General features: G+C 37.8%; 1 protein-coding gene across 1 annotated transcript in view; it reads right to left on the bottom strand.

Moving 5' to 3' along the window:
• Positions 1-22380, bottom strand: part of Ankfn1 (ankyrin repeat and fibronectin type III domain containing 1) — a 244704-nt gene extending 222324 nt beyond the window's left edge. The window contains exon 1 of the mRNA XM_047547242.1: positions 22355-22380. The gene's annotated coding sequence lies outside the window, so the exon portion shown is untranslated. The remainder of the gene's footprint in view (positions 1-22354) is intronic.
• Between the last annotated feature and the right edge of the window lie 1512 nt (positions 22381-23892).

Raw genomic sequence — 23892 nt, 5'->3', positions numbered from 1 at the left:
AAGAAAATACCTGATGGCTAATTTCCCTGCACCAACTTGGTTTATTTCTCAAGAAGTTCATTAATCCAATGGATACCTCTGAAATTAATTCTCAATATCCTAAAGAGACTGGGATCCTAGTTAGTATTTACTAAAATATATATTGAGTAAATAAAGGAGGGAATAATGAGTGGATAATGCATTTTTGGATAGCCTTTTCAATTTAGGATTCTTCCACATGGACCCTAAGATCTCTTCCTACAGTTAGGACGTACTAGTGACCACCATTACGTTCTCCTCTTCCTCCTCCTTCTCTTTATCCTCCTCCTCTTCCTCTTCTAATTCTTCTAATTCTTCTTCTAATTCTCCTGGTAAATATGCATTTCCACATTAGCTTTCAAGCTTCCTCTGGGGTGGGATTTGGAACAAATGAGATGAGGTCAAGATGTTGTTCTTTAGCATCAAAACAATAAGTGGGGGACAAAACTGCAGTTCTGAGATGGACAGCTAATCTGGACACTTGAACAATGGGGAGGAAGTCTTTTGGGCAGTGAGAGACTGACACCATGCTGTTTGATAATAGTTCAACCAAAGTTTCTGCTGATCTAAATGCATCGAAGCCAAATGTTGGCTTCCCTAAAATGGAACCTGCCTATAAACAGAGGCTTCATTTTTAAAAAATCAGCTAACACTTAAATAAGACTTCATTTATTACTTCACTCCCAAGTCAGATTATGCTTTCAGAAGCACTTCATGAGCTGCCGTTGAAACGTTATTTTACACCACTGCAAAACTATACAAAGCTCCTACGTTAATGGAGACCAATTAAGGAAATACTGAATAAACACAGTTTGGCTTTCTTTGGAAGAAAAAATGGTCAATGTATTTTTTTTTTTTTTTTTTATTACCAAGGCTATCTTTTTTTTCTTAAGATTGTATGTGGCTGTTGTAAGCGGCCTCACCTCCTTTATGGAAACAAGTAAAATAGAAATGCATTCAATAAATGAAATGATGTGACAGTTTTAGCTTGCCCTCCAACTTTCCTACTTGGAAACAGTTGTTCAAATTGTTTAAAAGTAATAAGGTTTCAGGTGATAATCAATAATAGTTATACCATTTAAAATATGTGGTTTTGCATAAGTGTCTATTATACAAGAAGGGAAACCTTGGACTGGGTATCACATTTCCTAATCAACTGTTGACTTGCCAAAATCAAATAACTTAACTCTTCACGGTGTGTCTTCCCCTCTCCATTGAGAAGAGCCGTGACATGATGCATAAACCTAGTTTGTGTGGCAGATTCTTTAACCAGATGCTTTAATAACAAATACTCTGTTGGTGGAAATTTGTATTGATTTGCTATTTTGAATAATAATATCAAAATCCCTAGATTAATGAGAGAATAATTATGTTTTTATTTCTAAAGTCTTGACCTGCGTGTAGCAGGCCTGTGTGCTACTGTGTTCATGGTAGACATTACTAATCAAGTTAACTTAAGGATCATTTTAACTACTATTTCAGTAATTCGCAGGTAAGATGAAAGATATTTGCCACGCATTTTGAAGCAGAAGAAATATAACAGAAGGTCTACGGAATGTTTTAAGTTAAGTGTATCTCAACAACAACTGGATCCTAAATAAAGAATAAAACTATTTCAAAAGAAATAGACAAGGAAAGATCCTTGGATTATGTTGTCTTTTCTGTTTCATTTTAAAATGAGAAAATGTCTTCTATTTCTATGAAGATACTGAGAATGTAAGTGTCAAGGGGAAACCAAACATGTGGGGCTCCAGTGTCTTTTTCTTGTTTCAACCACTGTACAAATACGTAGAGTAAAACTATTTCATAGAAGTTTGTTTTTTTTCCCCTTTGGGGAGAATGTCAATAATGGTGTAGCAGAAAATTCAGAAGCACTGGTAACTCTTCCAGATATTAAACCTCACTAAGTGCTTTGGGACCACTGGCTTTCCATAAGGAAGAAAGTAAAATCTCCTAATTTATTTTCATGAGAAAAGTCACCAGATCATGACACAAAGAGGCCACCACTCTGCACTGAGGTCTCATGACCTCCATTTTATTCACCAGGGCAAGTCTGTTTCTGCAGTCTCTACCCTATGCTGGCACTCCTGTGGCATCAGGTCCTACTTTAGTGACTGTGGCTCTGTCTCTCTTCCTGGCAGTTCCCTTTTTGGAATTGTCTTGGATATTCTGGCCCTTCGATTCCTCCACATGGAGTTTAGCATTAGTTTGTCAAGTTCTATGAAACATCCTATTGGTATTTTGATTGTGTTTCCTTTGGATTTACAGATGAAGAATTAATTGATATTTTTGTCATTTCTGTCCACAAACATGATATATCTGACCATTCGTTCAGTTCTGCTTTTATGATATATAATGAGGTGGGGAAGTGGGGGGCGAGAGAAGAATGGAGGAAATTTAGATTACGTAGAAGGAAATGAGAGGGGAGTATGAACACTGGTGGAATGAGACAGGTATCGTTACCCTATGCAAATGCATGATTAACACAAATGGTGTGAATCTACATCATGTACAACCATAGAAACCAAATGATGAACCCCATTTGTGTACAATGAATCAAACCGCAGTCTGTAAAAAATTTAAAAAAAAAATAGTAAAATCAGAGCTGCTTTCATGTCATTCAACAACCTTTCCTGGGGAAAATCTTGACAGTTAAGATGATCTTGGCTATAGGAAGTTATTCTAGCCAGGCTACAGGTGAGTTGGTAGTTTTGAGCTCTAGTCCATGAGGTTCCCCCACAGGAGTGTTCTGTCTCCCCATCTCTCTTGGTCCTCATCTTCCAGTGGGATTGTATTCAACTGCTCATAGTATTGATGTTCTGGACAATGTACTTTGGGGCCTCCTTTCTTTCCATAGCTTACCCCGCATTCTCTCGCTCATGTTTCCTGGGGTTGCCTCCTAACATACCACATGTACCTTCATTCTTGCCTCAGGGTCTGCTTCCAAGGCAACCGTGACAAGTGGCAAATAGATTTTCAGGTCAAATGTTGTAAAAATCAAATTCTCATAATAAAAAGAAAAATCCTCCACTAGTGGTAACCTCCCCGGAGGATCATTCTGGCAAAGACTCTGTCCTGGCTGCGGGGTCTAATAGATACTTGAAGTCCCTCTACTAATGCTGTACGGCCTCAGACAACCTCTGCCTTCACCTACATAAAAACAGTCACTTACACTGCTTACTGTTGTTCTGATTATTAAATCATGTGTTATATCTTCCATTCATTCCACAAATATTTATTTCTCCAGGCATAACATATGTAAGGAACATGGTTTAATAACTGGCACAGGCTGCTGTATAATAAACTATGGATATTGCTGTACACCAATGAATAGAAGTCAGGTCAGATTTTGGAGGACTAGTGACAAACAGGAATATTTAGTGGCATAGGGATATGCAGCTACCACAGAAGAGCCTCATACCTCTCCTACCTATCGGTGTGTGCCACCTACATGGAGGATAGGGCATTATCAGCCACAAAGCCCTGTTAACCTCTGAGCCTGTCTGTGGGATGGTGATCATTGTCCCTCGTGGAAGGACAGTGTGAGGAGTCAGTGAAGTGATGGTGCTCAGCAGGGTTATTTTCTTAATCTCGCTTCCTACGGAGGTCATGGTTGCTGACTTCTGAGTCCATCCTATCATTGTCCTACGGGACTTACTCATCACATTCAAAGGCGTTTAGACAAGTCCAACAGGAAGACGTGGTGCTGCCCAATTCTTTCTCCAGAATGAACAGTAGTTTAAAAAGTATCACTTTTAAATACATTTAATATAGGCAAAAAATCAGAACAAGAGGTGTTTTTTTTTTTTTTTAAAGTAGCTTTAGATATAACATACTTAGACTAGTTAGAAGGCAGTGTGACAACTGTATTTGGTCTTAACATACAATCTTAAGGACAATTCAATGTGTGTGGGGGAGGGAAAGTACAGGGTTTTGACCCAAATGGAGTTGATTTTAATTCTAGTTCTGCCATTTTCAACTTACATGTGATCTTGAACAAATCCCACCTTCAATTTCTTCTGTAAACTGCAATTCTAATTTTGCAGTGTTATTAGCAACATGAAATCAGGTAATTGGGAAAAATGTGTATAAAATGCCCAGGCTAATATCTGGCATTTAATAAATACTTAATACATAGTACTAACAGTTACTGTGTAGCTGCCAAATAATTCTGAGATATGTATCCCAGTGTTTTCTTATCCAGAGTTGTTAGTCAAAGGCCTGATGTATTTTGAGAAACCTGTCTTACCTCCAATATAGGTGGTGCTCAGTTTTTATAAGGTCAGCTTCCAAATGACCCCCATTATTGTATATTGTATGTTAAAATGCCTAAATTTCCTCTCCTGCAGTCAAATTCAGACATGTGTCTCACCCTACCAAATAATCATGTCAAGCATCTTTACATGGTGCTACTTTTACCAACTGGGTTTAGTTGCAATGTGACTGTCATCTGCAAGGTGGCGTTTATTTGTCAATTATCTGAATAGCTTATTGTATTTTCTCTTGTTATTACATAAAAATGAATTGAAAATGGGAAAATGATAGATGTAGCTCTATTGGCAAGCACAGATTTAAGAAGGAATTATTTTGCACATGCTTAAAGAAGCTGATCTTTCACCTTGCTTTGATGTTCTTTTGACATAAACTGGTTAACAATGTGTTGTAAGGCGAAGAAAAACATTTCTAAAATGAGTAGCTGATGCTTGAAGCTTGTGCATAAAAGATAAGATGTAATTAGAGATTTACAATATTTTTTCAGTTTTCTAAGTGGAAACTCCCTTATGTTTAACTACTTTTTAACATTTGTGGGTTAGATTTTAACATAATTGTTACTGATGTATAGTATACATCAAAAGAAGCTGCCTATATTTTTGAAAAGTGTAATTGAAAGTGGGACGTTTTCATGTTTCCTTATGGAATTATAACAACACACATGATAACAGTGGATATGATGGCTAAATCAAAGCTCTGATGGACAAATTCCATTTTAATTAATAAAAAACACCACACTATTTGTTATTGATTATTTGCTCAGCATGCTGAGTTCTTGGAAGCTTGTGTTCCACCAGAAAACAAAAAAACAAAGAGCAAGCCAGGCATGGTAGTACACACCTGTAATCCCAACAACTAGGAAGGCTGAGGCGGGAGGATAACAAGTTCAAGGCCAGCCTCAACAACTTAGTAAGAACCTGTCTCAGTATAAAAAACTGAAAAATGCTGGGGATGTAGCTCAGTGGTAATGCACCCCTGGGTTCAATTCCCAGTTCATAAGAAGGAAAAAAAGGGGACAAAGGGAGTTTGTAAAGGAAATAAGAGGTTAAAAGCTAAATGGGTCTTGCAAACACAGCTGGGCAACTTCATAGCATTAATGGCTACATTTGCGGCTGTAGTCATTAAAATCAGCTACAGAAATGGGCCAGTGACTGATGTTATTTTGTATCTGCTAGGGGCTCGATCTGTTTAAAAAGATTAGTTTCTTGGGGGCAGAACAGATACAAAGTGTCAGTTCAGCCTTTACTGAAGCTTCTGTCTGTGGTGCTAAGAATGAGGAAGCTTTGCTCCAACAAGCAGACCTGGAAGCTGACCCTTATCTGAGTAGCATGCATCTCAAATTATATTTTTAATGTAGTTTGAAATTACCTTGATTAGTGTGGAACTGTAGAAAGAAGCCTTGATGCTGGTGCTTGTTTGGACAAATAATATATACATTTATGAAGAGATGCTATGTTGAAGGGCAGGACCATTTTCCCTTGATTCAGGGGAGGTGACTCTTCTGCTTTTCTTCCTCTGACCTTTAGTAGGTTGATGCTGTGTTGTCCTCTCTTTCAATAAATTGTGACAAAGCTCTCCTATTAAAAAGAATCTATAAAACATGACAGCGCTGCCGCAAAACTACAAAAACCAATTACCAGCATTGCTCTGTCTGGACTGTGGATATTTCAGAATAAAAGTAGCATTCTCCAGTTTCCTTGGAGAGGTACTTTTCTCCTGATAGTGTCTCCTAGCTCCCACTCCTATTTAGTCTTCATTTTAATGATGTAATTAAAAGAGATCAGAATGTTTTCTCCTTTAAAACACTGTAAATAAAATGGCCTGTGCTTAATAGCTTTACTTTAAAATGATTGCTGTCAGCTTTAAAATAAAATACTGTATTTCAAAATCACAATGAAATAGGTTCACATGGGATTTGAGATTTATTTATTTATTTATTTATTTGTGCTGAGGATTGACCCCAAGGCCTCATATGGATGTAGTCACTGTGTAAGATAAAAAACTGTCAAGTGTCCAAATGAACAATGAAAATTCCTTAAATCACCCATAAAGTGCACTCTGGAATCATCTCCCAGTATGTCTAGCACCACCAGCCCAGCAGGAAAGATCACTCTTGAGAGTTTTCTTGTATTTAGGTGCCAGAATCTCTCTCTCTCTCTCTCTCTCTCTCTCTCTCTCTCTCGCACAAACACCACCACCACCACCACCAGAATTGCCTTAAATTTGATGAGCCCTTTACTCCATGAGGGTTCTAAGAATTACCTTCCATTGACTCTTGTGCCTGGGAAAGGATCATCGAGAAAGAAGGTGGATAAGATTTCTCCAAAGATTTTAATTGTTATTTTTCTTTTATTTTGCTAAATAACCAGCTAATCATTAGAAATAACCTGTAAAATATTAGAGTTTATAACAAAAAAAAATTTTGTTTTCTGCCTAAATTTCCAGGAATCACAGACAAGTAAGCAATCAGGAAAAGTTTGGTGATTCACATATTCAATATCATTGAAAGTCTCTTTTGGGAAATACATCTTGCAATTTAAAAGTCCTTAATTGTCAAAACCAAGAAAATACATTGAGATTTGAATGGAACAGAAAGTCAGACAGCTGAGCGATCCTTCTTTAAGTCAAATCCTTTCAAACACAACACTGGAGCTTAGATTGCCTGTGTTACTGGGGGCAAGACTAGGACAAGCTTCAGTGGGCCAAGGGGGGAATTCCAGGAAGCTGGATCTCTACTCTCCACACACACCTGGGCTCTTGGTAGAAAAGTAGAAGGCACTACTCTGCAGAGCTCACCTGGACCAGCAGCACTCAGCTCTCATGCCCTGGTGGCATGAGTTTTCCTGGATCCATGAAATGACTCAACATCTAATTTCAGGTATGGAAAACGTGGAGATGAATGGTTTTACCATTCACTCATTCAGCTTTCTCATTTTGTGGCTCTGAATTTTGAACTAATTCCATGTTGCCCTTCTGAATTCTTGAAAGCAATCGAAAGAAAGAACCACCAACACCTTTGGGTGCTATTAATACATGGGAGGGAAGATTTCTCCTGAATATAACAGAGATTCCGCAGGAAATCGATCATTTAGAATTAACCCGAAGAACCTTGGAGAGCATCTAGGCAATGGGAATTGGGTACAAGTGGCATAAGTGCAATACTGAAAGGGCAAATTAAAATGTGGTTTTAACTAAGGAAAATAAAAGTTAATCAATTATTTCAACTCATGTTTGAAGAAAGTCACTGTTAACAGAAGATCTGCATGGAAGCTAAATTAATGGAGAGTCAATGAGCAAGAATTGAATGTTTTTTCATCACCATTGCTTAGTATACATGCAATGAATAAGGATGTCAGTCTGCTTAAAAAAGTACCCTATCTCTAAAAAGAATATATGTCATCTAATTTCCCAAGCTTTCTGAACACCACTCCTCTAATTATAATTTAGAGTTTGGCATAGTTTTTCCTTCAAAGAAAATGCACTAACTGACATGTATAGATATAGATAAATTTAAAGTTGGCATTATGTTTTATATATCCATTTTGTGAGTTCATTTTATCGAAGTCAGTTTTCCTGCACTTCTTTTCCTTTTGGAATGCTTCTGAAATGAATTTTCTAGATTTATAAATAGCAATCGATCCAAGTTCCTAGAGATTTTCCCTCCTGTGGATTGAGGCTTGGGATTTTCATGATGCAATAATTTGGAGTCATTGACACAGTTTCTTTTGGGCATGTGATGTGGTGTACCAATCACATGGGGAATGTTATGGCAAATGTCACAGAAAAAGGCATTCCCTTAGAGTTACTATGCTCTATCTTCCCCAGGCCTCCTCCACTGGAAAACTCCTGGGGGGTACGGCCATTGTCTGTCTTCTGTTGACTTCACCAGGCACACCAAGCATAGTACCTGTCAATCAGTACCTGCTTGATATACATTCTTATGACTAATGTGCTGAGGATAGAGATGCCCTCCATCCACACTGCACTCCATACCCACCACTCTCTTTCTGCCACCCTGCCATATTCCCTGTGGGTCACTCTGTCCTGCTGCAGACGGCACCCAATCTCCCCCTCCTCCTTTCTACCCAGGACCTCACTTCCCCTTGCTCACATTGCATAATGGTCTGTGCTGAACTCTGGGGCCACCTGGTGTCCCCACTCCATGGCAATGAAGTTTCATATAACTGGAAATGTCTCCAAAGGTACAGAAGGATAGAACATGATAACTCTATGGGTTTTAAATTTTAATAAAAAATATAACTTCAAATGAACATGCCTGAAAATCTGCAATTCTAGATTTTAAATTTATATATTGGTGTATAATTTTAATCAATGTAGCCCTTTAACATTTTTCATGGGGCTGGGGTTGTGGCTCAGGAGTAGAGCGCTCAGCTAGCACATGTGAGGCCCTGGGTTTGATCCTCAGCAGCACACAATAATAAAATAAAGGTGTTGTGTCCACCTACAACATATATATATCCATATATATATATATATATATATTATATATATATACACACACACACATAAACCATATATATTTTATATCTATCTATATCTATCTATATCTATATATCTATATGAATTTTTCCTGAATTGGTTCTCATGGCAAGGAAGTGGTTCATAGCCTTTCTCATTCCTTAACCCAAATCAATCTAGTCTATTGATCCCAGAGCATCTTGTAGTATCTGTTGAGTTTTAGGTAAGTCGGTTTTAATTTTGGCTTCCAAATCACACAATACCTTCTGATCTTTGTTCAGCCAGCCCAGGGTGTATATGACCTTGACCTCTGATAGGGTTGTCCCTGTTTTGCCACTGCTGTGGCCTTTCTCACAAGTTTGAGATCCTCTTTCTTTCTTATGCCTTTTGGTGGTTGAATGTCCAAATGGCAACAGGAACTCAGTATGTGGTCCCTTCCCATTGATTTGGGTTTTCTTATGGGCCCTCAACCTCCTTGCCCAAACTTTGCTTTTTATTTGCTTCATTCCTATTGCCACAAATTATCTGGCAAAGAACTTGGCCTCAATTCGCTGGACATCTGGCATTCATGTCCTGTCCTAGCTTATTGATATCTCTTGAGCCTTAAATCTCTGCTGTCTGAGAGCCTTTCCAATCACTCTGGGAAATGGTCGATTTCGAGTGCACTGTCTGATGCCAACATTTGCATTTAGGGAAATGAAGGTAAAATGAAAACGGTTCCACAGGTTTCCATCCACTAGGTTTGGAATATATCTGGTTGCAAAATTCCTAATATGAATTTATGATGGTTATCAATTATATGAGAACTTTCCATCAAATAGCCCCTTTCATTCAACATTTTCTGTGAGGCTCATTCACATAGTTATATGTAATAGGAGTGTGTGTTCTTATTGCTGTATGGTGTTTCACTGTGTGAATCTACCTATGCATTTCTGTTGGGCTAATACATCAGAAGGGGACTGCTATATTATATGGTATGCATTTGTTCATCCTTAAGAGCAATGGCAGCTTTTCAAATTGGTTGCACCAAACATCCCCTTTACCAGCAGTGCATAAGAATGCCAGTTGCTCTTTATCCTCACATTGGTTATTTTCTGTCTCTCTCTCTCTCTTTTTTTTTTTTTTTTTTTTTTGACCCAGTTGAAAGCATTGACTTTCATCTTTAATTTCTCCTTCCTTCATTTTTGCAAAAGCTACTGACTGGAACCCTGAGGCCATCTCTCTCTCTGTAAAGAAGACACTGAAACGTAAAGTGAGGACATTATTGGAAATGTTTTTTCTGTCTCTTTTGCTAGGGCCATTTGGTTGATTTTCTATTATCTATCTTTTTTTTTTTTTTCAGACTGCATTCTGATTCATTGTACACAAATGGGGTACATCTTTTCATTTCTATGGTTGTAGATTCATACCATTTGTGTAATCATACATGTACATAGGGTAATGATGTCTGTCTCATTCCACCATCTTTCATACCCCTATTATCTTTCATTTTGACCCAAACGTTTGGATATGTGCTAGAAGTTCTTTGAAGTTTCTTAGGCATCTATTCATGATCTGAATGGTTAACTTTTACTGTCTTATATGTTGCACTAAGCCTCTCTCTGTCTCTCTTTGAAAACAAGATATTTCTCAAATCCAAAGAAATGTTACTTTAGCCATTAATATTAAACTGACATTAAGAAAAAGTAGCTGGCCTTAAAACAATCTCTTTGTGTGCTGTGGTGCCTTGAAACCTCATTGCAGGATCAAAACAATTCAATCATGCATGCACGATGATCCTTGACAGCATGGAAATAAACAAGAGAAATATGTGCATGATCTTTATGGATCTTTTAGAACTGAGAAAACATGATTCATCCATGTGCATAAATTATAGAACAATAAAAGTGAGTAATCAATCATTTGTTAAATAGGTTGCTTTAATTGTGTGAGAGTAAAATTAGAAAATGATGTAATATTGTTACTACTACTACTACTATTATATTATGCTGTAATTTCTTGCTTTTTTTCCCCACTAGACATGAATTCCCTGAACACAGGCCCATGCCCATCTTCTGTAGTGTATATCCTCTTTGCTAGTATGGTGCCTGGAATATCAGGGCACTCAGCACACAGTTAGGAGATGAAATTGAAGGAAAAGTGAACATGAATCAGGATGAGTAGCCAGGGAAAGATGATCAAGATTTAGATAGGTGGGACAGAAAACACAAGGTTTTCCAGGCAGAAAGCATATACCAGGTTGATACCAGTGTTTTCTTTTCTTGCTATAATTTTTTCTATTTTTAAGTAAAATCACATGATTTTCAATTCATTCCCCCAAGAAAATCTTGTAAATTCATGGGACTCAATGAAGTAGTAAATCAAGTATTAGAAAGGCATGGCCATGCTCATAAACAAAACTAATTGTTCTGTAGGTCAGAAATTAAACAGAAAAAGAGGTAAGTCAGAGGTGATTCGGGTAGAGATGAAACCTTTGGCTGGCTGAGTTCCTGTCTGGGGTGAGCCTGGAATCAGGGATAGCCAGGCACTTAGCTGGAAGAGTGTACTAGGGATGAAACACACTACACATCAAGTGGAAATCTAAAGCTGGGCTCATTGCTGGAAACAGGAGGTCATGTGGATTTCAACTTGTCAAAGGAGATAGGAAAAGATTGTCCTTGCTATTGCTGTGACTTTAACTTTGTGACTGTGACTTTGGGAGACTGGGGAATGATGGCTGTGCTTTACAATCAGCAGCTGAGCCAGACTGTCACTAGCTTGGTGGCCTGGACCTTGCATATCCCCGATATGATCATGGAACAGGAACATAAGCCTCTACTGAAGATCTGGTTGTACTGGGAATCTTGGATGAGGGGTTCAGTAGAGGCAAGAGCAAAACCTGAGAAGGGTGAAGGATGGGATAGAGAGAAGAAAGAAAGGAAAGGCTCGCAAAAGGTAAGATAAATATCAAATTTCCAAAGCACAAAGAAATTCAATGCTAAATAAATGTAAAGAAGAATAAAATGACCAGAGAGAAAGAGAGGGGAAAAATTATAGATATCCTCACAAATAAACTATAACATCTTCATAGATGAAGGAAAATATTTGAGAAGTTTAAACATGTAACCATGATTTAAAAATAAATTTTAGCAAACAAGGAATGGGAAAATATTCTTAAGTTAATAGAAGTCATTTAACCAAAAACATGCAGCAAGCATTATTCTTAACAGAGAATTTTTAAATACATTCTTATTAAGGTCAGAGGCAAGTCAAGCATGACTGTCATCATCCTGGTATTCAACGTGAATTAGAAGCCCAAGACAATGAAATACACAAAATCAGAGGCACAAGAAATAGAGGATGATATGAAATTATTCTTATTTGCAGAGTATGTGATTGTCTTTGTACAGAATCCTTGAATAATATACAGAGAAACCATTAACATTTTTGAGAAATTAATGAGGTTGCTGGATTAAATATCAAGCACGAAAATCAACTGTATTCCTAGACAATACCAACAACCATCCAGTGTTGCCACCCGCGGCAACAATGCCGCAGATATTTGTTACCGCCTGCAGCAACAATTGCACGGGTATTTATCAGAGGTGGACTGGAAACTGAGCTACTTCTATTATCTTTCTCTTTAGTGTGCTGCTTTCTTGCTTATTCATTAGTTTATAGAGGAAGAGAGGCTTACTTGCTTTTATAGAGGAAGTTTTAGAGGAAGACAGGCTTTGCTTAGAGCTTAGAGGAAGAGAGACTTTGCTTATCAGGAAAAGAGACTTGCTACACTTTCAGAGAGGCTACTATTATCAGAGGAGCTATTTCTTAAAGATCTGCTGCTTCTTCTTAGAGGTGCATCCTGCATCCTGCGATCTTCACTCTGTGAGCTGCAACCTACACTCTGCAATCTGCCATCATCAACCCACAACCTAGAAGTGTCTAGTCCTCTGCCCAGCGATCTATCAGAGGTGCTGCTTATCCAAGGTGCTTCCTATAGATGCGTGTCTTATATACCTAAGGCAGCCAATCAGCTTAGGATTAGTACAATTGAAGCACGCCCCTTGGTACCAATCAAGAAAGAATGAGGAATATCTGTTGACCACTAGCGCAGAGGAGACATTAACTAATCAGGCAAAAGTAGATCATGCCGTGTTAACACTAAATATGCACCACCTCTTGGCTCAATGCCAGCCACCATCTTAGGGTTACCCAAACATGTCTTCTGCAATCTAGGAAAGAGAATGAAGAAGATCGTTCACACAGCAATCAGCTATACTAATAAATACACTCAGAAATGTCTAAGCATTTTGTAGAGGAAATTATAAAACATTTTTGAGGTTCACAAAAAGACTGACCCTATTGCAAAATATAAAAAACTCATTGGTTGGAAACAAAAATGTCAAATCTCATGATTATTCTATACATTCAATGCAATTGTATCAGAATCCTAAATAGAGATTTTTGTGGAAATTGACAAATCTTCAAATTCAGTTGAGAAAGTAGAGAATGGACAGAAAATATTTAAGAAAAAGGTCAAGCTATAGAACTTTGCCCTATCAGATATTAACAGTAAAGCAGGAATATTTAAGAGAATATGTCTGAAGGTCAGGGATAGGCCAGTAGATTCCTCACTGATTTTGGTATATGGAAAACAAGTTAATGATGGAGGCAGCATAGGAAGTCAATGGGAAAACCACGAAGTACTTATTTGATAAATCAGACTGGTTCAATTGATTTTCCATAAGAAACATGAAATTAGTTCCTTATTTCACCCCATACAAAATATAAATTCCATATGGTAAGAAACATAAATGTGAAATCAAAAGTTTGAAAACTTTTGAAACAATGTACAGGAGAATATCTATAACATCAAAGTAGAGAATAAAAAAATAAATTCCCAAATGAAGAGCTCAAAAATTTAGATTTTATGAAAATATAAATGTGTCTCTAATAAAAATTACTCTATAGAAAGTAAAAATACAAGCTAGTGACTAGTATTGGAAAGGCATTTGCATATAACAGACATTAGATTATTGCCCAGAATAGATTACTTTCACAAATCCATAAAAATTAAATAGTAATTGATTAAAAAACAGTAAAGAATGAATAGGCAGTTCACAAAAAATGAAGAACCAACAGATGTGAAAAGATGCTCATCTCTGACAGAAATTAAAGAATTTAAAACTAGAAAAATAAGACACCATTTTACTCTTATCATATGGATAAAAAATTGAAGACTGAGAATAACTTCTCTTGGTAGAGATTTGGGGAAATGGGAATTCACATGGCCTGTTCATGAGAATATAAACTGGTCAACCATTAGGAGGGCAATTTGACAATAAATAGTAATATGTATGTGTTACAGACCTTATAATCCAATGATTTCATATCTAATTACCCTGGAGAAAAGTCTGCCCAAGTGCAGAAGGCTACAAGGATAATCATTCAGCATTTTAATAGATAATTGGCAATAACCTAATTTTCACCAATAGGGTGAATAAAGTCAATGAATATCAATATATTCATGCAATGGAATATGATGTAGGGTCAAATGGATACATACTCAGTCATATATCCTCTTGAGTAAATCTCAGAAAGGTAAAGTTGACTGACAGAAAATGAACGACACATGTGATTCAATAGCATGTATGAAAACTTATTATGAAGCCATAGGAGATACCGCTCTTTGGTAGAGAAAAACATGGATTAATACACAGAATTGTTTGTTGGGGAATGATAAAGCAGAATAGGATCAGAAAAGGGGGGATATAAGTATTTAATTTGATTTTTAATAATCTATCTTTAAAATTGATAAGCATCTAAACCAAATATTGAAGTGTTATAGTTAGTTAAATGTACATGAGAAGTACGGGAGTACTCACTATATTATTTTCCTCCATATATGAAATATTTCAAGATACTTTCTATTTATTTATTTATTCTTATTAGTTATATGTGACAGTCGAATGTATTTTGATACATTATACATATATGGAGTCTAACTTCTCATTCTTCCAGTTGTACGTGATTGGAATTACATTGGTCATGTAATCATATATGCACACAGGGTAATAATGTCTGATTTATTCTACTATCTTTCCTATTCCCATTCCCCCTCCCTTCTTTTCATTCCCCTTTGTCTAATCCACTACCCCCTGCCCCCGCATTGTGCATTAGCATCCGCATATCAGAGAAAATATTTGGCCTTTGGTTTTTTTGACACTTTCTCTTTTTAATGAAAGAGTTTTAGAGGTATTATGCCAGAAGGACCATTATTATGTCTATTCACAGCTTGATGTGGGCACTGACCTTTCTGTTGTTCCTGATGTTCATCCTGCCCCGTCCCTTCCACAGCCCTGCTGGTGTGATCACTAATGGGACTGGAGGTGTTTCAATATGAGGAATCCCCTCCTTACACTGGCCAGTGGCCTGCAAGGGGAAATAAGACCTGAACCACGTGGACTTCTTTCCTTGGAGTTTGGAAACCATGGGAATTTTCCAAGTAAAACTGGAGTCAGACATTCACCCCTTGATGCCTGTGGCTGCCATTCTAGATCATATGCAATCTGGGGGGTTTTGACCTGGTGAACAGAGGCAGGCGAAACTTGAGAGCCCTGAAGGAAGAACGGAGCTCTGATGCTTGCTTGAAAGCTCTCCATGTTTTATGAATCTCCCCAGTTCAAGGTAGTATAAAGTCCAAGGAAACTTTGTCTTCCGTTTGTGGATTTGATTAAATATCTAAATGCTGGCAATTTTCTCCTCCCACTCCCTTTTAGTCTAAAAAAATATTTAGAAAAGATAGAATGATAAAATCTTTGAGTCGGTAATCAATGCTAAAGATGAAAACATTTTCATGAGGAGGAAGGAAGGAAATGGTTTCTGAAGACAGGAAATTGTCTTCGATTTTTGGCAAAGCTCTAAATCATCTTTTAAAAAATAATTTGTAAGATGGAAAAAAAATCAGCTTGTAAATACTCCCAGTCATATTTCAAACTCTTCTTCCCACTTTCTACCCCCACGGCTGTCTAAAGAGGAAGGACAAGTGTTGTGTTAGAAATGGTTTGTGCCAGTGTACAAGGGACAATTGTTAGATTGTTTTTGGAATGTGGAAGATATTTGCTAAACACAGGCATTCTTAGAAATTAAATCATATAAACTTACAGTTACATAAGTTACATTAAAAACAAAGGAAATAAATATCCCAAAGTCATCCCTTCCTAATTATTTAGCTGCCTTTTTGTCACATGTGCTTTTGAAGTTATTTGCATGCATTTTATCTGTGTCGACATACATAAAGATGTGTTACCCCACATCTCCCTCATTTTCCTTTCAGTGACATGGTGGTTTGAAATGGCCGAGGGGAATATTAACACCATAGAAATTGATAAATACTACAAACCAGGGCTTGATTATCTAGATTTTAGAGAGTGATGGATAAAATGTTAATAATGCAGATGAAATTAAAGAGAGTGTTATGTCTATAACTGTCATATTATGAACAGCTTAGAAATTTGAGTGAATATTCAACTACATAAAAGAACAACTACCCAGTTTCATGAAAGAGTTGCCCATATTTCTGATGAAGAGTGTACCTATGGTATATATCTTTGCTGTTTCAATTTCTTATTCATTAACATAAACAAAATTAGCAACCACATTTACATGGAAACTATTCTTTCATCAGTTGCAAGCAAGGGTTGACTGTAGATATAAGAATTCAGCAAAAACAATGAAGATGTTCTATAGAATCTATGAAATGTTCTGTAGAATCAGCAAGCTCTATAGAATTCACAGTGAAGAGTATTACATATTATATCATTCTCTGGAAATTATGTCCTTCATAGTCATTACATGGTAAGATTTACAGTAAAAACACATACACATGTACACACACACAGACACATACACACATATACACCTACTACTTTTTAGAAGCACTCTGGAAAGGCTACATTGAAATTACATATGACATGGTGTGCTATAGACAGAAAATAAAAGACAATTGGTTTAGTGATTCTGGAGACTTGGGCATGATTAGGTTAGAAGAAGTAAGTGAGGAAGAGAGCAGCTTAGGTGGGATTGTATTAAACACAGCAGTAAGTGGGAGATTTTGGAGTAGTTACCATAAGGAATTTGGGTTTAGAAGATCTTTAGAACACTTTGCTGTGGAGAGTAATACACTTTCCCATTGAAGAGCTTTAGCAAAGCTTTACCTTGTTTTCATCTTTTTATATGTTTGTGTTTCTTTGGAACACATATCTGAACTTAGATGGTCCGTGAAGCACTTAGTTATGTTCAAGTCATGCTAGCATTTAATGATAAAATTATTATTTGCATTCAGTATAGGCTTACTGGGAGCAAATGAGGCCAAGCTGGCTTTCCATCCTCTTAGGGTAGACTGGTTACACAGTATACCCCCATCTGGAGAAAAACAACAAAAGCAACAACACCACAACCATTATTGCTATTAATTATTTTTTTATATATCACCAGCAGTTTTTCTATATTCTTTATATGAATGAATACATAAATGATTTATTATCAAACCCTGCATATCAGGAACAGATCCAGCGAGGTGGTTTAACTTGCCCCAAAGCACACAGCTAGCAAAGCTAGTGTGATTGGAATCCAGGCACGCTAGTCCCTGAGGTCACACCATCAGTAACGTTCAAAGGCACAAGACTGCCAAGCATTGGTAGGGTAGGGTAAAGTTAGTCTTCTAATTTCTAAAGAGCACTGATACCACCTGAAGACAGGTCTCTCTCAAGGTGCTGGAAAGCTGCCCATGTTTGACTTGGTTGATGGACCAAACAAAAGTATTTATTGAGCATTCAGTTGCTTCGGAGAATGTCACAGATGTTACAAGAGAGACAGATGAATAAAACACCAAAGGTGGTTCCACCTTTGAGGAACTTAAAACCCAGATACTCAAAATCCAAATCAGACAAGCCAGGGTTTAAAAAATGCAAATTCAAAAGTCCCTGATGGTTTTTTACAAATACTCTGAAACTAATAACTGTTACAGGGTTACCTGTAAATGTTTACATATTATTTAAAACCAAGTGCATAAGTATAGGACTGGAAGAAATCCGCTTTCATAGCAGCTTTTATGTAGCCTCTCTAGAGGTTTTAGGATTAACCTCAGGACTAAAATGCTGTTAAATTTTTGATGCATTTTAGGTTTTATTTCTAGAAATTGCACATTTGGAATGAGTCTTCTCCCCCCTTAGAGCTCTGGAATGGTCAGCCATCTTGGCAGCACCCTTTTTGGTTAAGGCTGTAGCATTTTAAGAGGGACCCCCCTGCGAAAGACAACTGGGACACATGGAAGAGGAAAACCTAACCAATCACATGAAGGATGAATGAAAGAATTGGGGACGTTCAGCCTGGACAAGGAAGACTCAGAGAGTAGATGGAATCAGATTCCAAAATATTTAGAGGGTTGTCATGTGGAAGAAGGAGTCAATTCTTCTGAGCTGTTCCAGAAGGCAAAATGACCCGAAGTCATGGGGAGGTTAACTCAGGTTAGCAAAAGACAGTGAACCCTGGGCTGTTTAAAAAATGGACTGTGAGCCAGGGGAAGGGCTCCTGGAGAGGGCGTTAGGCGGCTGGCTTGGGGTGGGCTATTGAAATGCATAATGTTGAAAGCATCTTCCAAAATTAAAATCCCATGATTTATGATTCTGTAACAGAAACAATTCCCTGAACCTTTAGTACACACACATGCAGGAAGATCATATTTTCCCCAATGCAGAATTTGATAGATTGTAATTAACACATGAGTAGCAATTATCTTTATATTCCTTTTAGAAGCAAAAGGAGCAGTGACAGGTTATGATAAGAGAAGAAATATGCAGCCTTTGTGCACAGAAAACCAGTGAAGAGTGAGCCTGAGCCCTGGGAATCCACTCTCGGGGAAGAACATGGGGCTCTTTTGACTTAAAGAAGTGAACAGAGAAGGAATACAAGGTTGACACTGGATGCAACTGTAAATCCTTCAGCGTAGTGCCTAGCAGCCATTAGAAAGCAAACAAGAGTCTGCAAGGCTTCCCAGAGGCAATGAATAGAAACAGAAAAAGTCACTCGCCTCGATATATGCTGCATCTCTGTGCTGCCTGCGGCTCCCGATCTCTGCACAGAGCATTGCAAGCATGAGGAAGTGCAAGAAAAGGCAACCAGTATGAGGGCAAAAATTTTTGGCACATGGATCTTGAGCTAATTCACACAAACTAAGTATGTGTAATTGGCAAGAGGACACTTAGAGACAGATTATTTAAAGAAAATCTCACTGGGAAGGGTGGGGGGCAGGAGCAAGCCAGTGGAAGAAACCGCTCTAGGCTTGTTGAATATAGAAAAAACAAAGAGAAGAGATTGACTTTGAAACCCAGACAAAGCTCAGCAGAGAAGCAAGAAGAGTTAGGGGAACAGATCTTGGCCCAGCTGATGAAAGCCCCAGATACAATCCTGGCCACACCAAGCAATTTATTAAAAGTTGTTTCTTCCCCATGAACCAACCAACTTCCACTGGTCTCTAGCATTCCTTCTGACTTATTTCATTAACGTTTCCTTCTTTTTTCTGGAGCATGCAGAGCCCCAGGGAGTCTCTCTCTTCCCCCACCTCAACCCCACCAATGGGGCATTGAACGAGAGCCAGGGTGTTGTCTGTGGAAAGAGAAATTGCAAAACCACAAATTGCACAAAATCGTTACTGCCAAAAATCGAAAGGAACACACAATATCACCATGCCTCTTTAAAAGCAATTGCGCATTTTACAGCCCTCTGGATAATTCAGGTTTGTTTGGCAACTTTCTCACCCATACCACCCAGAAGACAATGCCCCTCCGCCAGAGGCAGTGGTCCTCAAGAGTAAGTGTGGTCAGAAACACACCAAGGCAGTGCAAACTTCTGCAGGAAACTGATTTGGTGCATTAGGGGTCTATTTTCTACTACTGTGTAGTTTTGACTTGAAGGCCGGAAGTTTATCACCAGAGAGCCAGGGACTCCCACTAAAACAGGGAGAGTTTCCCAATAACCAGATAATATCCCTTAGAGATATGAAGCACTTTTAGATATAACATAATCCTATGAAGGAGGCAGAAAAAAAAAAATGACTTCCTTCCCCCTCCCCTGCTGTCCATTATAAACTTAGAAACTGGGGTGCTAACTAACTTTCTCAAAATCAAGCCACTGCTGAGGGGGCAAACTCAGATTTAGCCACAGGCCTTCTGATTTTCGCTCCTGAGTTCCTTACTTGGCTCAGCCCTATTTCTCCGTGGGGGCGTATGGTCCTGGCTTGGCTAAGCTGTCTGCTTTAAAGCGTTGGGATCTTATGTGTCCCATACACATTTGCAAGACCTTCACTGGGAAACCTCCACCGTTCAGGACAGACCTAAGCCTGGTGCCGGTTGGGTCGTTTTCCATTTGTATTGGTTGTATAGCACAGTTCTCATTAGGATAGAAAACCAAATGCAGAGAGGCTGATGAATGTGGGAGCCACAAGGAACCCAAGTCACCCTTGCTTGGTTATTTTAATGCATTTCTGTGATTTCATGTGTTGCTGAGAAATGGCTTGGGGAGTGGAATAGACCTGTTTTGTTTGCATGGTTTAAAATTCAAGAGCAAGTTTGCATCTCAGAATATTTACTAATAAAATAGGTTGTTGTACAGTGTACAGGTATGTCTTTGAAGAAAAAAAGAAATCTGAAAGTAATGTGACCACAATTTAAGCCCTCTAAGGTGGAATAGCCAGCGCCTGCTCCCTTACCCCAGTCTGGGAGGTAAAGGGTGCTTTTGATTGAAATTTTGACAAAGAGATCTTGGGGTAATAATCATATCCATGTGCTTATGTTTACTTATAATGACTTAAAATGCTGTAGTAAATTGACTATGACCTAATTTTCACTATGAACATATACCAAGTACATTTTAGTATTTAACATTGAATCATTTAAAACAGTGGTGAACTTAAATAGATACTGACAGTGTGGTAAAAAGCTACTAAATATAAACATACAGGAAGATAAACATAGGTGGTTTCCCCTGAACAGCACTTTATGTTCAAAAGAAAGAATGTAGTCAAAAGCTAACATTTGTACAAGCAATATACTCATGATAGCACATGAAAAGAGGGACTGCTTATGAAATCTAACATGATTTTATTGGTAAAATCTGCTTAAATATTCATAACATGCAGGTGTCTTGATAATGCAATAAAGACCAAAGCAGTATAACACAGAGCTTGACATTTTAAAAAATTCCCGTGCATGCATAATACTTTGACATTAAATTTAAATGACTTTGAGAGTGAATGTCTCTTGTGGTGATGTTTGAATATTTGGTGTACAGCAATGGGATCAATTTATTCTAGAGAGCAAACAAAAACATCACCCTGGGAAATCAGTAGAAACTAAGTTTTTCTTGCAGTTCAGCTGAACATGTAATTTTCTCAGGGACTGAATAATTCGGAAGAACTTATTAGAGCATATATAGTATATATAATTCAAGTGAGCTCTTTGGATTCTGATGGGTCTAAGAATGTCTGGTTAAATGATTTAGAGGCTTCTGAGATGCAGCCTTTATTAGAAATTCCATATGAATCAGGAACTGAGAGTCGATACGGCCTCCCTGTTACCTGACCTCATGGTTGTTGATTTCTTGCTTATTCGTTACTCATTACCTTTTAAGCTACTTTTTGAATAGTTAGGATCTTCATATTGACCTAAATCTATACCCTGCTTTTTGAACTTGGGTATTATCAAATTATTCCAGAGACAAATAGAACTTTTGTAAATGTGTACATTCATATGTATGTGTATAGACACACAGACACATATTTACATGTATATACACACACACACACATATATATACCTATATGTATATATGCACATATGTGGGTGTATAAATATGTTTGGTTGAAATCACTCTTAACTTTATTTTATTAAAAAAAGAAAAGAAAAACAATGTACTTGCATCTTACTTCTAAAAGCAAAATTCTTCAATACTCATAACTTCCTGTTCAGACCTACCATAATTTCATTGGATCTTTCAGATAATGGTAATGTGGGTATAGATGCTGGGAATGTCAGAGTAAAGAAGCATAATTCACAGGATAGTAATTCTAGAAAGAACACTGATGGGTGGAAGGGCTATAATGCAACAGACACTGGAAGGAATTGTTCAGGTAGCTACCGGTCTGTTTCCCAACACACAGCCTGCAAGCAACCACGTGATGATCAACTAGGTGAAGAGGAATAAATTAGTCATTCATTGAGGGACACTGGAGAGTCATATGTTGGCGTCACATGATCATAATAGCTAAATGAATATTGCCTAATCTTTCCCTCCTCACTAAAATCTAGTTTTTCAGATGCAGTATTGTCATGGCCACAATCAGGTTCAATCTGCTTCCAAAACGTTTTCTAAAATGCTCCATGATGTTATACAAATCGGTAACGTAAAACAGCAGCTTCAAACTGTGGCTGAATGTGTTGAGCCAGATCTTAAAAAAATGCAGCAATGTGAGATGGGAGCCTTAAAGATGAAGAGGTTTTAGGAATTATAACTGGGAAGTCGATAACATTTCAAGGAGGAAATGTACTTACATTTTGCTGCACGTGAAATGCCTGTCTTTAAAGGGTAGCCTCTGAAACAGAGAGAGAGAGAGAAAAGAAGTATGTTAAAAAAATTATACGGTAACCAATTCAAAATGAAAACAGGAAAGCATTGACTTGCCTTTGAAGGTAGAGCTACTGACTGAAAAAATAAGAGATGCCTAAAGAAGAAAATGCATTTATTGGGGGTGCACTAGTCTTGGAAGTGCATTGTTCTTGGGGGTACAGAGAGTGGTCATCCACAAAGAAAACACTGAAATCAACTGGCACATCTCATTGCATGCTCAACTCCCTGTCCCAACTGTCCTAAAATTTCAAGACCACTCGACACTCACTTTGTCTCCAAGGTCCAACCTAGAGAGTAAATATGAGGAGTGGTTGCTGAGTACAATGACTTCGACTCAGCATTTCCTTGCTTCAGGTTCATACTGACATTGTACCTTGCTTTTGTAGGCCCAGTTCTGACACATTGTTCCATTAAATGAAAGTCCTCCAAAAAATTATAATTTTCTCAATTCATGCTTATTGGGATAAGTGGACAGTTTTCTTTTCCAAGAAATAGAAAGCTCTTGTGGGGGACGCTGAAGGGTGGATAGAAATCAACGCCAGCTTTCTCTTTATTCAAGATGCCAATGAGAGGGGAGGAACAATTACACTGTGCCTATGCTAGGAAGGAATGTGCCAAATGTGCAGGCAATTTGTTCAGTGTGGCAGCCCACCAGAAAATTCACCTTGCTTCCAAATACATTTTTTGATCTCCTGTGGTTATAGCCAAAGGGGTACTTTTCAAGGTAGCAGGTTTAATAGGGGATGGCAGGGAAGTCGCCATGTTGATCTGAACTCTTTATAGCTGCATTCTGAGATTTGAGTAGTTCTAGGTCATCTCTTAAATGAGCATTCAAGTCATGGCGCCCCTGGACCTACAGAAAGATCTTGCTATGCCACCCACATGGATCGGGATAAGTCAGATGAGTCACTTTAGTGAGAAATATTTTTCCAAACTCTGTCATTTTTAATTTTTTTTTTTTTTTTTTTTTTTTTTTTAGTAATAGTGTGCCTTTGGAAAATGTATTCCGTGTTCTGAGATGAATAGAAATAATAATAGCGGCTATCTCAAAGAATTGTTATAAGGGTTAAATACGATAATAAATGTAAAATAGTTACATAAAATAGTGCCCACAGTGGGTGCTGTAGTTTGGATCTGGAATAAGCCCAGGTGTTAAAGGTTTATTCCAGATCCAAACTACAGTATCCACTATGGGTGAATGAGAATTACTACCTAGTGTTGTTTCTAATACTTGACAAATCCTGCTCAATGCTGTTACTGTTGTTATTATTATCCGAAGGCCAAGTTGGAAAACAAGCAAAGAACATATAACAAATCAATGAAATGGGAGCTGGGAAGGTAGCTATGTAGAGAGTCTAGTCTTGTTTGGGTAACCTCTCCACTTTTGGCAGTCAAAGCTGTACCACTGTCCCAAATTTCTGTCCCAGATTGCCCTTTTCCAATCTTCATTCCGCCAGCTGCT

Source organism: Sciurus carolinensis, chromosome 3 (genome assembly GCF_902686445.1).
Source record: "Sciurus carolinensis chromosome 3, mSciCar1.2, whole genome shotgun sequence".
In the NCBI taxonomy this organism is placed as follows: domain Eukaryota; kingdom Metazoa; phylum Chordata; class Mammalia; order Rodentia; family Sciuridae; genus Sciurus; species Sciurus carolinensis.
The sequence above is the reverse complement of the archived record's forward strand: the minus strand, read 5'-3'. Positions and strand labels throughout refer to the sequence as shown.